Consider the following 18,023-nt stretch of genomic DNA (forward strand, 5'->3'; position numbering starts at 1 on the left):
CGCCCTAAAACTTCAAATTGCTCAAACTATCAATTCCCTCCATGAAACATTTTCAAAATTTCAGTGATGATACCTGGATACTATATCTTTCGAATGGTGGGTACCGCTAAGATGGGTATTTTATTTTGTTAATAACGGTTTTCGACACACCGTGCTACCCCGATGAAAAAATGTAAAAGCACGACGTAATTTGCATTTCTTTTTGTTCACCAAATCACCCTCGGCTCAAACGGTATTGTGGAAGTGTAACAAACAATACCAACAATAAAAACAAACAAAATAAATATTTACACTAATCGCGCGGAATCATAATAATACTATACACTACAAATACATACAAATTAAAATAATAAATTAAAAAAATAGTAAAATAATCAATTAAAACGTGCACTAGCAAAACATTCAATCAATAATAAATAACGAAAATAGTCCCGAAACATGGGCAAACAAACATATATACATTTTTACAAAACTCGCAGCAAAACAATTTTACAACCCTATTTACAATATATACATTTAGATCGTATTCGATCTTTCGCTTCAGTGTACCCCTTGCAAAGGCGGGATTCACTGGCGGGCAAAATGTCACTTTGATCGGTGAATCGATCGACGATCGATCATCGGTGACAGATTGCGAAACGTCACTCATCGGGAAACGATCGCACGTCAATGTTTATGTTTACAATGATCATGGCGATATGGTTAACGGATGATAGCTGATTTTCATTGAAAATGGGCCAAATTTTCAATGAAAAAATAGGGTAAGTAATCAATGAAATAAAACATCGAATCTAATTCGATTATGCATCTCTTTTAGGTGTGTTGGTGTCGGCGGTGGGATAACATCCTAAAGAGGGTTGGGTGTTTTGCTGCCAGAGCACAATCTTCATGGCGAAGATTTGCCTGCAGTAAACCCTGTAAATCCCGGGAAATCCGTGCGAGCCATCTTGCATGATGCAAGATGCACTGCAGGTGAGTAATAAATCTGATTAAAGTGCACATAAATAATCCACTTAAACGTAATCGATCACAACCAGTGATCGCAAGACTGACTCAAGGGTCAACATTGGTTGACTTAATGGGGGTTTGATTTACCAGTCTTACCGTGATGAGTGCTGGTTTAACACCCCAGTTCCTGCAACGGGAACTATTGATTGTGATCAATTGATCCACAATCAAACCAAGTGAAAAGTTGTCGTTATTACAAATTTTCCACGAAAATTTTATACGACACCTTTTCTAAAACTAATGATGCTTTTTAATTCCCTTCCAGGCTAAGTTCGCTAACCGTTCTCCAATTCATTGGCGATGACTAAGCGGTGGAATGTGGGTGGAAACTGTGCAGTGACGTTCTGAGGACATGACGAGATGACTCCTCACAAACCCCTGCGTTCCGCTCCCGTTTTCCTGCTTCATCACTACCTATTGGTTTAAGAAACGATTATTGAATTGCTATTTAGGGTTAAATAAAGCACCATTCAGTTCTTACGTGCGTCACGACCCTTCTGGTCTGGGCAAAATCGTGCAATAGAATTTTGAAAGAATTTATCCAATCTGTCTCTGTCAATTAGTGACAGGTAAGTATAAGTATGCTGCTTTGATTTTAATAGTAAAATATCACAGGTAAGTATGGTTTTTTGGTAAGTATAATCACAGGTATGTATAGTAAGTATAGTCGTATTATAATTTTAAAAATTGTCAAAATTTGGACGATCACGAACAAATTAAAATTTTGAACCGAGAAGATTTCAGATAGTCCTCTCGTTCAGGACCTCATTTTTTTGGATGGAAACCATTCGTACTTCCACAAATTAAAATCGGGTTCGCTTCTAGTATGTGGTTTTAGGCATTCGTGCTAAGCACGGATCCCTGCCACCTCCCGTTGGAAAATCCTTAGATTTTCATACTAACCGATCCTCCGACTACCTTCCACGAAATTTACGTTGGGGGCGCCAATTGTAACTACGGAGACTTATGGGGCTGCTCCGCAGTCACAGTTGCTCCCAATTACTCCCGGTTTCAAGCTCAGTAGCATGAGACCCCTCGAGCTGGGTCTCAGGGCCGGCATGCTACTCGGTAATCGGAGGGGTTTCGCGGACAAAGTATGAAAATACAAGAAGATTCACATTCTTACACAATTTATTCAAAATCCTAGTGTGGCGTGTGGGTGTGGGTGTAACAAATATTGTGGCGTGTAAGCGAGATTTTATAAGGCCTATTTTGGTACTCACTGCTGCTGCAGACTTACTCATCGTCGCTTTGGCCCACACGGCTGCTCCTGCACTACCGTGTGGCCGGAATTTCGCCGCCGGGGCAGCTTGGGATCGGTGGATGGCCGGTACTCGATCAACGTCGCAAGCAGGCGTTGCTGGGGGGGGGGGGGGATCTTCAGGCGTCATCCCTCGTAGGCACAATCGGCCGGCCGTGGCATGGCCACCTTGGACGGCCGAGATGGGAACTCCTCCTTAACGATTAAGGCCAATGGCCTGAGGAGATCGTCCTGAACGGACGATGGCGAATCCTTCGGGGGGGGGGGCGCTTTTGCACAGAGCTACACTACATGAAATGAACTACACACACGGACGCCTGGTATACTTCTGACTAATCTTCAGTTTATGAAGACGGCTGCGCCCATTGGCACTCACCTGATTCTAAATTCCTTCTTAGCGCCAGCCATCTTAACACCCTTTTGAGAGCAGCGGTTTATTTACAGCGGTGAAGTTTCTCGCTAGGGTGCGTCCTACTGTATTTTTGTTTACATTTAAAAACGTGAATTTTCCAAAAACAATCACTCATACAAACGAAAATCTTTGAATTGGAACCAACCGGTTACATCCTCCGAGAATTTCTCAAGAAATTGCTTCAAAAACTTTTTCAGAAATTATTCAAAGGATATTACAGAAACTCCTCCAATGAATAGTCTTAGATTTTCTCCAGCAATTTCTTTTCAAATGGTTTTGGAAATTCTTCTTATCACTTTCTTATTATTATTACTTATTCTTCCCAAGTTCCCCACAGAAATTCTTCCATGAATGCGTCGTAAACTTCTTTAAAGATTTATTTTAGAATTCCTTTTAGGTTTGTTTCGGTAGTTTCTGCAAAGATAATTTTCAGAAACTCCTTGCTGTAAAGAATTCCTCCAAGAACTGCTTAAATAACACTGGTCGACAGTGGATAACGCACTTTGACCACTTGATCCATTTCCGAAGGATTTTGGCCCGCTGATTCCGAATCTGACTTCGGAATTGCTGTAACACGTACAGTTTTTGAGAAAAATAGGGTTTTATTCACAAAATTTAATATTTTCATAGAAAACAAAATATTGTCTTAATATATATAATTTTTTTATCTGCTCATCATAACCAATATTCAAATTCCATAGACTTTGATCCACTGATTCAGAATCTGACCTAATTTCTGTAAAACGTAATTTTTTTTGAGAAAAATGGGGCTTTATTTACAAAATTTCATATTTTTAAAGAAAATAAATTATTGTCTTTATAATTTTATTTGTTTTAATTTCCTCATTTTAGCCAATATTTATATTTATTAGGTTTTCATCCACCGATTTGGAAACTAACCTAAGAATCTCTGTAACACGTGCAGTTTTTGAGAAAAATGGGGTTTTATTCACAAAAGTTCATATTTTCAAAGAAAATAAAATATTGTCTTTATAATTTTAAAGTTTTTATCTACTCATCTCAATTCATATTTTATATTTAAAAGATTCTATTTCACTTATTCGTAATCTGACCTAAGAATTTGTGTAACACGTAAAATTTTTGAGAAAAATATTTTATTCACAAAATTTTATATTTTCATGGAAAAACTATTGTCTTTATAATTTTATTTTTTTTTTATCTGCGCATCCTAACAAATGTTTATGTTTAATGGATTTACATATACTGATTCGAAATCTGACCCAAGAATTTCTGTAACACGTACAATTTTTGAGAAAAATAATTGTTGGCGTAAGTAAAAGGAAAACACAGTCTTGGTAGTTTCCAAACTGGTTAGCTTCAATGTTGTTTTATATGAAAATATGAAATTTGTGAATAAAACCCTATTATTCTCAAAAATTTTACGTGTTACAGAAATTCTTAGGTCAGATCCCGAATCAGTATATGAAAATCTATTAAATACAAATGTTGGTTGATATGAGCAGATAGAAAAAAATAAAATTATAAAGACAGTAGTTTATTTTCTATTCAAAATTCTATTTTTCACAAAAAATTTACGTGTTACAGAAATTTTTAGGTTAGATTGCAAATCATAATATGGAAATATATTTAATATAAATATTGGTAAACATGGGCAGATAAAATAATAAAATTATAAATACAATAGTCAATTTTCTATGAAAATATGGAATTTGTGAATAAAACCCAATTTTTCTCAAAAAAATTACGTGTTACTAAAATTATTAGGTCAGATTCTGACTCAGTGGATCAAAAACTATTGAATATGAATATTGGTTATAATGAGCAGATGAAAAATTTGAAATTATAAAGACAATATTAAATTTTCTCTGAAAATATGAAATTTTGTGAATAAAACCCTACTTTCTCAAAAATTTTACGTGTTACAGAAATTCTTAGGCCAGTTTCTGAATCAGTGGATCAAAATCCATTGAATAAAAATATTTGTTATGATGAGCAGATGGAAAATTGAAGAACATAAAAACAATATCTTATTTTATATGAAAATATGTAATATGTGAATAAAACCCTATTTTTCTCAAAAATTTTACGTGTTACAGAAATTCATAGGTCAGATTCCGAATCAGTATATGAAAATCTATTGAATATAAATATTGGTAAAGATTGGCAGATAAAAAAAAAATTTTAAATACAATAGTCTATTTTCTATGAAAATATGGAATTTGTGAATAAAACCCTATTTTTCTCAAAAAATTTACGTGTTACTAAAATTATTAGGTCAGATTCTGACTCAGTGGATCAAAATCTATTGAATATGAATATTGGTTATAATGAGCCGATGAAAAATTTAAAATTTTAAGGGCAATATTAAATTTTCTTTGAAAATATGAAACTTTGTGAATAAAACACTATTTTTCTCAAAAACTGTACGTGTTACAGCAATTCTGAAGTCAGATTCGGATTCAGCGGGCCAAATTCCATTAGAAATAGAACAAATGGTCAAAGTGCGTGAAAAAAGTTTCAATTTTGTCGACTAGTGTAATTATTGTTTTTCAATAAACTTTTTTTTCAATAAACTTTTTTTTTCAATAAACTTTTTCTTAAATAAACTTTTTTTAATAAGCGATTTACCTGTAGTAGTCTTTCACTCCGTAAGAAACTTTCTAATGTTAATCGTCATTCGTAATTTTGGAGGACTTTTATTCTAAAAAAGCTCGAAAACCACATAACTAGTAAGAATTTAAGGCCGGCATCCACAATACTGTGAATACGCAAAAAACGTTAGTAACTTTGAGAAGATTCTATTTAAATTGCATGCATTTCGGTGCAGTGTATGTTTTTACTTTAGCTTGCAAATGCCCTGTAACTTTTGAGATTGGCAAAGTAAAATGTAGAAATTTTGAACTTAAGAACACAAATATCTCTATATACATTGTGGGTACATCGGCAAAATTGAAAAAAAAGGAAATATGGATGCACCATCCACATTCCTTGTGCCAGAAATAAGTGAGCACTCCTTGCTGTTCCGGTTCCGATCACTATTCCAATATTGTTTCTTCAAGCAACAGCGTAAATTATTGCATTGAATTTTATTCAGTTTGTCACAAACAGTAATGATTATTCCAAAGATTTTTCAGTCATTGTTTAGGTGTTTTTAATGACCTATTGCATGTTTTACAGCTGCATTTCTGTATCCAAATAATTGCAGTAACAGGCACTTTTTTTAACAACCAGGGTTTAATTTTAGAAAATCATTCAGAGATTCTTTCTTAAAATCTACCAAAAAAACTTTCATAGATTTTTATTCTTGTATTTCATCGGACGGTCCCTAACAAACTTTTTATGAAGTTTCTTTCCCAACTGTTATAGTAATTTATCAAAAATTTGTTTTTTTTTTTTATTATTTTCGAAATTATTTTGAAAGTCTTCATTATTCCAGCAACTGCAATGATTTTTTTTTTTAATTCTTTCTGCAATGCCTTCAGGAATTTGTTCGACAATGAATCCGTGAATTTCCTCGCAAATTTCTTAGATAATTTTTTCAGCAATATTTTCGGGCATTTCTCTGGAAAATATCTTGAGAATTTCTTAGTTTCAAAGCTGTAACTAAGAAATTCTCAAAATGTTTGCCAGAGAATTCCTTTTCAGGTTTTTTTTTTCAGCAATTCCTTTGTTAATCTCTCAGGCATATCTCTTCAAGACTTGTTCGGTTATGGATTTGCATATTCGTTCAAAACATTTTTCAGAAAATTTCTTTGAAAATTCGTTAGAATTAGTTTTTGGCAATTCTATCACTACTATTTCGGCAATTTCTTTCAGAAATTCTTTCCTTGGTTTCTCCACCACTATTCATTTGAGAATTTTTCCGGCATTCTTTTAGGAATTCGTTTCCGAACTCCTTCGGCAAAAGCAGAACAATACCGAAATTTCTCTGATGAATTAGGTTTTTTTGGATTACATTTGGCGTGTTTGTGTCTTAAGCAATTTCTATAGAAATTTATTCAGCAAATTCTATGCCAATTCTTGGGATTTTTTCAGAAGTTTCTTCTGGTTTTCCTTCGCGTATCCCCTTGAGAATTACTTTGTAAATTGATTTGGCAATTAGATTTTCAAATTTTTTGGGCTATTTTTTATATTAAAATTTATTTGTAAATGTCTTCAGCAAGTTCAATTGGGAATTTCAAAAGAAATGGCTCAAGGAATTTTCAAAGAAATTATGGAAAGATTTCACATATAATAAACCAAAAGGATGGTCTAAAAAAAATAATTTAAGAAATTTCAAGAGTGAACGCTTTCTGTGAAATTTTCGAAGCAAAGTTAACCCGAGAGCGGTCGCGTCGTGTGCTGAGTACTCGAACCATGAAAAATGCACGCTTCTGGTACACAGCGCGAACGTGGCGTCGCTGAAGGAGGTTGAAGACGCGACAGATCGAGGGTTAAAAGAAATATCTTGAAGATTGTTCAAAAAAATGGCCGAAGGAATTTTGAAAAAAAAAACTATCGATGAAATAGACAAATAAGTTTCTTAAAAAGAAACTTCCACATATATTTAAAAAAATTGTCAAAAAATTAAAAAAAAAATGCTGGGTTTATTAAGGAATTCTCCCAAGAAACCTCATGGGATTTTTCCCAGAATTCCTTCAAGAATTTCTCTAAGAATTTCCACATAAGCAAGGATCGGTGTATTCGCCTCACTCCATTCATATTCACTCCTCTTTGCTGAAGCGAATCGAGAAAGATGCAGCAAACGGATCGTCGTGATCAAACACGCAACCCCATCACCAGTGGGAAGCGATGGGCCAGCTGCTTGATATGAATATTCGTTGCCATTCGTCGCAGTTTGGATCGCAAGCGAATGAATGAATGGCGAATGGTGAAGAATGCTGGTGAGCGATCGAAGCGGCTATTATCATAAGTAGAAGAGAATTTCTGCATGTAATGCATACATTTTTACTGTATTGTTGCTGAAATGCTAGATTAGCAAAGAAAATGTTTCGAAAACTTCAAAAATTCGTATGCACAATATCAATCGCATCACTCACGAATCGCATTCGCTTGCGATGCGAATGTGGACGAATGAGTAATTTCCAAGTGTGGCTTCCCACCGTTCGCCGGAGTTTACAGTCGTCGCTGACAAGCATACACACGAACTAAAGCGACAACCGTTCGCTGCTGACTGTCTTCGAATGTGGAAGAAGATGAAAAGTGGAAATCAGGAACCCTGCACATAAGTTTTCCAAAATGTTGCTTTAGAAATTTTCCCTGGGACTACCAAGTATTCCTTTATAGGTTGTAACAGTAATTCCTTCCTAAAAAACTTCTCCAGGGATTTCCTTGATTATTCCATCAAGGCATTTTTAGTAATTCTTCCAAGATTTTTTTTTTCAGAATCTCCGTCAAGGACTCCTTTAGAAAATCTTTTTTTTTTAAATTCCAACAAAACTTCTTCAGACATAAGTATTTTTCCGGGAGTTCCTCCAAGAATTTGTCAAGAAATTGTTTCAATACCTTTTTCAGTAATAATTCAAAGGATATTACAGAAAAAAAATTGCCAAAAAAGTTTTAAAAATGCTGGAGCTGTTTATGGGGAATTAAATATTAAAACAATGAACCTTTAAAACTACAGAAACAATATTAATTTCTGATCAAATTCCAATGGAAGTACCAAGAAATTATCAAAACAGAAGACTAGCCGGAAGAATTCTCACTGGAATTACCAAACCAATATCCAAAGGAATTACTAAAGTTATGCTCAAAAAATTGACAAAGAGTTTGAATGGAATTTCCAATTTTTTTCCTAAATATATTCCCTAAGAAATTCCCAAAGCAATTGACAAATAATTGCCAAAAGCATCACTTCTGCAATAAAAGAAAAAATATTTTTAGAATTTAGTCAAAATGTCGTCTAAGCACCCAGCTACATACATTTTTAGGAAATGTACCAAACAGTTTAACGGTTTTCAAAATTCCAGATACATTGCAAGCTAGTCTTCCCATGTTTTTTTTTTATTTTCGTAAATATCACTTGTTCAAATACTCTTCGTACCGAGACGAACTTGGCGCCGTAAAAATCTCGAAAAAAAAAAATACATCAAGCCATGCCGACTCAGGCCGCTCTTGGGCCTCCTATAGATAAAAAAAACCTTGCTACGCCAATGTGCCGTCCCCTTCAGGTAACCTCACAGAAGGGTTTTTTTTTATTATCGTACAAATTGGTGCCAAGGTTCTCAGAATTCAGTAATTTTTTTCACAAGTAGGGTTCATATATATATAGGGTGACGAAGGGTATTATCGGCAGGTTTGTTCTCTTCGTCATGGGGGGTTTTTGTGGGCCGAATGGTCTGAAATTTGGGCATATAACTCAGCTTGGTTGGGAAGGATTTGAGGCCAATTCTAAGACCAACAGGTTTCAAAAAAAACCCCATGACGAAGAGAACAAAACTGACGAAAATACGTAAGTTCCCCTATATGAACTAAAACAAAATTGAAAAAAATCAGGGTCGCATAATTTTCCGGAAAACTCCAGTGGAAAACCAACATTTTCCACAGACACCATCTGCTTTGAAAAATCATAACTCAAGAACGAAGCAGCGTCGGCACAATGTTTTTTTTTGTGAAATCATAAGCAAATTTTCTCAGCGTTCGAAAAAAATACAAAATGGAAATTGTTTTCCAGAAAATTTTCCACTGTTGAATAAAAACTATTTTTGAAGTCCGGAAAAATTCTAAAAAAAATATTTTTGGAAGAGAATTACATCAGTTTCAATCTGTAAAATATTCAAGATGTGGGTTTCTCCGTTCCTGAGTTATGACTAATTTTGTGTAACTTTTCCAGATGTGCTATATGAGCCGATTTTTTAAGAATCATAACTTAAGAACGAAGCATCGTAGACACAACGTTTTTTTTTTTTTAAATCGTAAGCAAATTTTCTCAGCAGTCCAAAAAAAATATGTAAAATGTAAATTGTTCTCCAAAAAATTATCTACAAAATTATCCACTAGGCTAACTAGGGTCTAATTTGGAGACCCTAGTTAGCCTAATGGTAAAACGGCGGAGACGGCGGGTTCGATTCCCGTTCCGGTCGAGGAAATTTTCTCGACTCCCTGGGCATAGTGTATCATTGCACTTGCCTCACAATATATAAATGTATGCAATGGAAGGCAAAAAAAACCTTCAATTAATAACTGTGGAAGTGCTCAAAGAACACTAAGTTGAAGCGAGGTAGGCCAAGTCCCAGTGAGGATGTAGAGTCATAAAGAAGAAGATGAATAAGAAAAAGAAGAAGTGTTTTATTTTGTTTGAATTTCATAAAAAGTAAATGTCGTAAAATGTGATTTTCACGGTTGAGTGGAGTCGGTGTGACACATTTTGGCATTGGCATTTTGAAAATAAATGACGTGTGAAGTGGAAATTATGTAAAAGTACATAATTTCCATTCCACGTGTTATTTATATTTAAAGTATCACTGCCAAAATGTGTCACACCGACTCCACTCAACCGTGAAAATTCCACTGCTTTCCGAAGCGGATGTTCGACGAAACAACCAAAACAAATCCCGACAAACCCGGTGGAGAACTTCCATCCTTGAAAAGACAAATATGAACGAAAGTCAGATAAATTGCCTGCTACTTAATATTTGTCTCACGAGGACGACGTCGACAGCACACACATCGCAATCGCACATTCCATTCGATGTCGTGTCGTCTTCGCGTCATTGACGCAGCCCCAAGGAAGAACCATGGAACGAAACAGAATTACATTCTTGAAGTAAAATTCGATGAAGCTGAAAGTCCCGCGTTTGTCGTATCCTGTGCTCGATGGATTTCTATCCTTATTGTACTGTACGGTACGGTTCGGTTCGGGAGAATTGCCGGTGCCGGAGGTGGATCGAAATTGATAATAAATGAGTTCTTTTTTTTTCTCCTTGGGAAGCGAAATGCCGCCACTTTTACGCTGCTGTCTTTGAATGGAGCACGGAGAGAGAGCATTAAAATTGATTAATTTTCAATGAACTGGTAGCAGCTGCGCGCGGAGGAAGATTTAAGCATTAAGCTGGGAGGCCTTTACATTTTGTTTTTGTTGTTTCTATCGGATTTTTTGATTGACATGGTTTTAACTTTCTCGTTTTTTTTGCACTTATATCATGAAGTTTAAATATTGAAAATTATTAAATTCCGGAAAATTTCTTCAAAATTTACATGTGATCAAAAATCCATATAAATTACCTAGCAACTCATTGATAGCTTTCCCAAATGCCATAGAACCATTCTACAAATCCATGAGGTAGTCATTCGGATCCATATGAATAAAATTGTTTAATGATTCTTTATTTTCGTAAAATTGAATAATAAAAAATCGTGACATAATAAGCAACTCTAAATGCCAAAATTTGAAGAAATTGTATTGCAATCTGTAGTTTAATTTAAAAAATCAAACCGAGCAAATTTCTCGCTAAAAAGTTAATAAAACTTGCATGCGCTTTCAGCTTTAAATAGAGCTGGGTTAAGCAATCTAAGGGCTATTTGTCGTCGTATGGTTTAAATTCAACATAAAAATAAAGAATAATTCAGATAACTTTGAACATTTTTTTTTCTGGATTCTGGATCTTATACATAATGGTTTCTTCCTATTGTGTTTCTCTAGATTACATAAAATTAAATCATTTTTCTTTTTCTCTATTTACAGGTATGTACTGATATCTTATGACCTTCGTAAGTACTTGAAAAGCTCAGCCGCATGTGATTAATTCAGGAACTTCATTTTAAATGTTAATGCGTGTTCATGAATAAATCAAAAGCAAGATTTCCACCTAGCCAACCCTGAATCATGCACTTATAAAATTTTTAAAGACGACGCAACTTAAGGCGAAACTGAAAGCATTCTCTCATTTTTTCAGTTTTTGATTTTTTTTAAATAACAAAGCATTATTTCTTAACCTTTTGGAGCCGATTTTTTTTGCCGCTGTCGACGCAACCTCGCTGGTGTCGAATACGTTTGTTATGCTCGGTTTCATCGCCGAAGTCATATAGGACCCCTCCGGCTCCAACGGGTTAAAACGGTTGTGTGGATCAATGTGTCTTCTGAGTTTTTTTTTCGTGTTGAAAAAGTTTTACATTTTTTTCAAAAACCATTTTTTTGTGAAATTTCGTTCAAAAATGGTTTCTGCAAAAACGAAAAATATTTTCCATTACGAAAAAAAAAATCAGAAGATACCTTGATCCATCCTCTATATGTGTACGAAAACCGATTTTGAAAATATTGCTTCGTTATTTAATAAAAAAAATCAAAAACCAAAAAGTGAGGAAATGCTTCCAGTTTCGCCTTAATCACCAAGCACCGCCACTGACAATCTCTTGAATACTCCACTAACTTCAGTATTCCATGTTACTACAAATCAAGGCAAGAAAGAATTTAATCTTTATGTATGCCGTTTCATTTAGCAAAATTATTGCAATGAAAGGTTATAAAGGATTCATGATATATGATAATCATGAACGTTCATTTAATTTATTTTTTTTAAATCGAACACAGATTATCGTAGGAAAAAGCTTTGTTTCGTTAGTTCAATCACTGTAAATTCTTTTGGAAATTCTATTTCTTCGTTATTTCTCTTGGTAAAGCATTTGGTATGTTTGACAATGTATTCGGCAATTGAGAATTCTTTTGGTAATTTCTGTGAGAATTCCGTTGGAATTTTTGTTTTTTGATTTCGTCAGGAATACCTTAGAAACTTGTACGACAATTACGATTGGAATTATCTCGGAAATGTGTTTAAGCACTTTTATTTTTGATTTCATATTTATTTTAATTTTTTTTTTTGAAACTCATTCGTCAATTCCTTTGGTTTTTTTTTGTATTTCTTTTTTATTGACAAACGCTTCAGTAATTTATTTGGAGTTTATTCAGCAGTTTCTGTGAAACTTTCAGCAGCTTCGTGGCGCCGCTAACCGTCAGTCGTTTAGGTGTGTGGGTTCGATTCCCGCTCCAGTCGGGGAAAACTTTTCGTCAAACGGAAAATTCTCCTCTGGGCCACTGGGTGTTATATGTGTTGTCCGTTGTCTAATGTTGTAATGTTCAGTCTGTAGTGGCCGCAAGGTCGAAGACGGTGTAATTGTCTTTTTTTTTAAATCCTTTGAAATTATTTGGGTACTTTATTTGATAATTTCTTCAGAAATTTGATTGTAAATTCTTGCGGCTATACATTTTGTAATTTTTTCAGCTGTTTTCTGAGATTTTTTCAGTGTTTCAAGGACAAAATATGCAACTTTGTATTTTTTTGTATTCATATTTATTTCTTTGGAAACTGCTTCATCAATACCTTCAGAGTTCTCTTCTACAATTTCTCCTCAAGTTTCTTCGGAAATTCCGTTTAGAATTCCTTAGTCAACCTTTTTTTGGGAACTGCCCTTGGTAAGTCTTGTGAAACGGTGAAATAAGCTCGAAAGTTCTTTTAACTACGGATTTGACAAGTTTTTTATTAATTTCTACGGTAATTATATCGAAAAATCCTTTCAAGTATTTTTTTATAACTTTTCTTCTAAACATTATGTGGACGCATATTAGTACAATTTTTAGGAAACGCTTTCAGTGATCTCTCTGGGAATTGTTTTGGTTGGCAAATCTTTTAAAAAAAGATCTGCAATTTTTAGGATTTCTCTTGGCAAAAAAATATCAATGGAATTCTTGTATGAATTGTCAAAGGATTTAGAAAAAAATCTTTTTTTTAGGAAATATCCAAGTCTATTTCCAAAAAAAGTGTTGCTGCTAATATTTTTGCAAGTACATAGAAATTTTTCAATGAAAATTTCAAAATAATGCTGAAGTAATACTGAAGTTAATTGCTTGAAGAATATTATACTTAATGATTTTCCGAAAACAATGCCAGAAAAATTCCCAAAACACTGAAGGATTCCGCAAAGGGTTGGCAGAAGAAAATATCAATGAATTTTTCAAATGAATTAGCACAGCAATTTCTGAAGAAATCATTGAATAAATTTAAAGAAAATTAACGAGAAGAAAAGCTCACTAATGTGCCGGAGGAATTTCCAAAGGAAATCGGAAATATGACTAAATTATTTTTTTTTAAATAATTTAGTGAAGAAGTTTTCAAACATGAATAAAAATAATTGCCTGAGATTTTTTTCAAATGGGTTGCTGATGAAATTTATAAAAAAGCATCGAATCTCGAAAACTGTCACACAGGAAAACTCGAAAATGCATTTCTGAAAGAAACACGAAGAAATCGTCTGAAAAATACTCATGAAAAAAATACAAGGAATTCACAAAAACAAATTGTTTACAAAGGCTTTCAAGAAAAAAAATTCAAGAGAAATTTGCAAGAGAAATTGTTATAAAAAATTGCGAAAGCATTTCCAGCAAGTAGGCAAATCCATGTTATAAAAAATTCCTTAATGGATTGCAGTAGTTTTCAAAAAAAAAAAACAAATAAATATTCATGTAGAAGTTTTCGCTCGAAAAAATTCGGAGTAATCTCGGAAGTCATACCCAAAAGAATTGAGGAATTTCCAAATGAATTCCAAAGGAATTTATGCACCAATCCTTAAACGAACTGAAGAAATCACCCTCTAACAAAATTGTCGTAGCAATTCTGAAAGATTTTTCAAAAAAAAAAGTCATGAAAAAATCTCAACGAAGCGAAACAACAAACCAAAACAATAGCAGAGGGAATTTTCAAAGAAATGGTTGAACAATAATTGCCAGAAAAATCCTCAAATTTTTCCTAATGGCATTGATAAAAAATCCAAACGAAATAATCGATAAAATTTATCATGATGAGATGTGCTACCTTATAAATTTTCATAAAAAATTCAAAGAAGTTTTCAGGAAAATTGTCGAAAAGCCCCAAAAAGTTGAAGAGGAATTGCCAAAAGAAATTGTTTTAATTATTGCTAATTTCTTAAGCCAATCTCAAAACCATTTCCAAAAGAAGTGGCCAAATCAATTCTCAAATAATTGTCAAAAAAGATTCAAAAAAGCTGTTTTTTTTTCAAGAATTCCAAATGATTTTTTGGAGGAATTTTCATTAAAAATTTAGAAGAGACCTAAAAAAAGAGCATTAAAATTTCCGAAGGAATTGCCGATAAAATTCGCCAAGAGGTAGTTTATTTTTTATCTGTAAACGAAATGTTTAGCCCTAGGCTAGTTCATCTCGGGACCCACGCTTTACTTCCCTTCCGAAGGAAGAACTCACATTTTGCGAGTTTGTCGGGAGTGGGATTCGATCCCAGATCCTCGGCGTGATAGTCAAGTGTTCTAACCATCACACCAGGTCCGCTCCACGAGAGATTGTTGAATTGTGATATCAAATGAATGTTCATAGACATTTTATAAGAAACTTCCAGATAAATTTCCCCATGTAAATTTCCTAAGAAGTTCCAAAGAAATGTCAAGACAAATTGCCAAAGGGACATTGCTTATTTTTAGAGAAACTATGAAAGCATTTCCGAAGGAAGTGGCCAAACCAATTATGAATAAAATTGCCAAAAAAATCTCAATTAGTTCCGAAAAAAATTTCCTGGAAATTTTCACAAGACAAAGAAGATTTCGGAAGAATTTTTGAGCATTCGAATGACACTCGGAAGAAATACCCCAAATAATTACTTAGGGAATTTTCAAATGAATTATTTAACAATTTTCGAAAGACAATGCCAGAGCAATTATAAAGGAATAATCTGAAGAAATCTTCCTAGGAATCTCTAAAAGCATCCCCTAAAATAATTTCCAAATGAATTGTTCAAAAAAATCTGAAACAATTTTATGGGAAAGAATCTGGAAGAATTTTCTCACTAATGTGACAAAAAATATCAAACAAAATTGCCGAATCAATGGATTAAGACAATAGCAGAGAGGAACATAAAAATTGATCAAGTACCGAAGAATTCACGAAATTGACTGAAGAATTCTAAAAGGAATCTCAGAAGGATTGCATAAAAGAAATTCAGAATTTTCAGATGAATTATCCGAGGATTTCTCAAAAAATTACCAAAGTAATTCCAAATGGCATTGATAATGAAAATTCCAACATAATTTTCGATAGAGTATGTGATTATAAATTGTGATACCAAATGAATTTTCATAGAAATTTCCTCAGAATTCGTCGAGTCAAGTACAAGACACTGAAGACGACCTTACAGTTGAGGTCGAAATACGTATCTGTCAAAGGATGCAAATTCTTAGTGGAATTCAAAGGAACCGTACTTAACCCGATTTTCTTTTTATTTACAGATATTCCCCTAACAAGCCCAGGTTAATCATCATCCTCAGAATTGCTTAAAGAAATTTTCAAAGGAGTACCAAAGAAATTTCGACAGAAATTGTTATATAAATTTCTTATTTTGTTTCAAGAAATCACATCAAAATACCTCAATGATATTTGCCGATTCAATGGCTGATAAAATTCAAAAATTCACAATTTTCTTAAAAGTTTCCAGATGAATTTTCAAAGGAGTTTAAAAGAAATAACCAAAAAAAAGTGCTATTTTCCTAAAGAAATTGCAAAGCATTTCCAAAGGAAGGAACCTCCAAAGTTAAATTTCGTAATAAGAATCTATAACATGTAGTTGGCGAAAAAATAAGAAAAAAAAATCTACAAGAAGCCGTACGGAAATTTTTGAAGGAATTATAAAAAAAAAACTAGTTGATGAAATTTGAAAAGAAAATTTTTGAATTCCAAATAAACTGCAATGAAGAAATCACGATATCACAAAAGAATTGCTGGAAAAAAATTCAGAGGAATTGCCGTAAGATTCCTCAAATAAACTACAAAAATAATTCAGAATGGCACTGATGAAGACATTCTGATAAAACAAAACTGAAGAAAATTTTAAGAAATTTCCGGATAACTTTTCAAAAAAAAAATAAAAGAAATTCCTAGAAAAATTGACTTACAGTGTCAGAAAAAATTAAAAAAACGGAATAGATTGCTGAAGCAATTCAAACATATCTCAAAGTGAATGAATGAGTATTTTGGGGGCAAAAATACCAAACAAGTGAATCCGACGAATTTGCCGATGAACTTTCTAAAATAATTGCCAAATATTCTCTTAAAGAAATTTTCAAAGCAGATTCCGAACAAATTGGTCATAAAATTTCCAAAATAATAACCGACAACATTTTCAAAGGAACTCTCAAATTTTAGCTTACTGGAATTTTGAAATAGCAGATGAAAATATGGAACGAATGCTCTCAAATGTCTGGAACAATCGAATCGAATAATTTGGTGCATTTTTTTTTTAATTTGTCTAGCTTTCCAGTCCGATTATAATTATCAAATAAAAAACGACCTTATGGTCCCTTACTCCGACTTTTAGATCCATATCAGATCTTTCTCAAGAATTCTGCAAATTTATTTTTGAAAAGTTTTGCAAAATTTGAAAACAAAATAATAATATAACTTTATTATAGAAACTTTCAGCCCGGGACTAGTTTGTCTCAGAGCTCAAAAAATCCCAAAGAAAATGTTAAACGGGAAACTCAGGAATTGCCATAGAGGTCAAAAAAAGAAAAAAAAATAGAAAGTCTTTAAGACAATACTCAGCGATTTCCCAAGGGAATTCGCAAAGCAATTGCCTCACGAGAAGAAATTACTGATTTTCTAGGAAATAGCCGAAGAAATTTCCAGAGCTATCTCTGAATGTATTCTCAAATAAAATGCCTACGGATTCACTAGAGGAAAGGAATTTCTGAAAAAAAATATAGAAATAATATTATCAAAAAATTGAAACAATGGAATTAAATATCAAAATATTATCAATGCTCCAAATTTTTCACTAGCCATAGGAATAATATTTCATTAAATGCAATCTTGACAAATACGGCAGAAGCTATGTTTGACACAATCCTGAATCTTTGGGAAAACCTAAAAATCATATAGAAATAACTACAGCTCTGGATTACTTTCAATTAAAGCTTTATTTTTTTTGAAGCCTGCAATCAATTAATTGTTAAAATACCAGCATCTTGGTATGTCCAATTCATGGAGCCCAATTAAACTAATTCCAGGAAAATTTTCAAATTAACTTTCATGGAAATAAGAAAATATTGCACGATTTTTTTAATGAACTGAATGACACTCTCGAAGAGTTGCTATATGCGAAGGTTCGGATCCCAACTTCTTGTTACAATCAATGAAATATATGTAAGCAGTTTAGAAATCTAAAGGAATTTTGTAAAATAAACATGAAAATAAGCTCAACGGAGATTTTGAAAAAGTTCAATGAACTTAAAAAGATTTTTTTAAAGAATAACTGGAAAAGTAAATACAAATATTTTCGGAAACAGAAAATTACTCATTTCAAACCAAAACGGCAGCCTGTTTTCTCATTAAGATGAACTTTGAAAAA

The 18,023-nt window shown here is 33.3% G+C and overlaps 1 long non-coding RNA gene across 1 annotated transcript; it reads left to right on the forward strand.

Moving 5' to 3' along the window:
* The first annotated feature begins 666 nt into the window (after positions 1-666).
* Positions 667-1,488, forward strand: LOC134289862 (uncharacterized). Its single transcript, XR_009998719.1, has 2 exons — positions 667-761; positions 818-1,488. It is a non-coding gene; the product is annotated as an uncharacterized LOC134289862 (long non-coding RNA).
* Positions 1,489-18,023: the final 16,535 nt, after the last annotated feature.

Source organism: Aedes albopictus, chromosome 3 (assembly GCF_035046485.1).
Source record: "Aedes albopictus strain Foshan chromosome 3, AalbF5, whole genome shotgun sequence".
Lineage (NCBI taxonomy): Eukaryota > Metazoa > Arthropoda > Insecta > Diptera > Culicidae > Aedes > Aedes albopictus.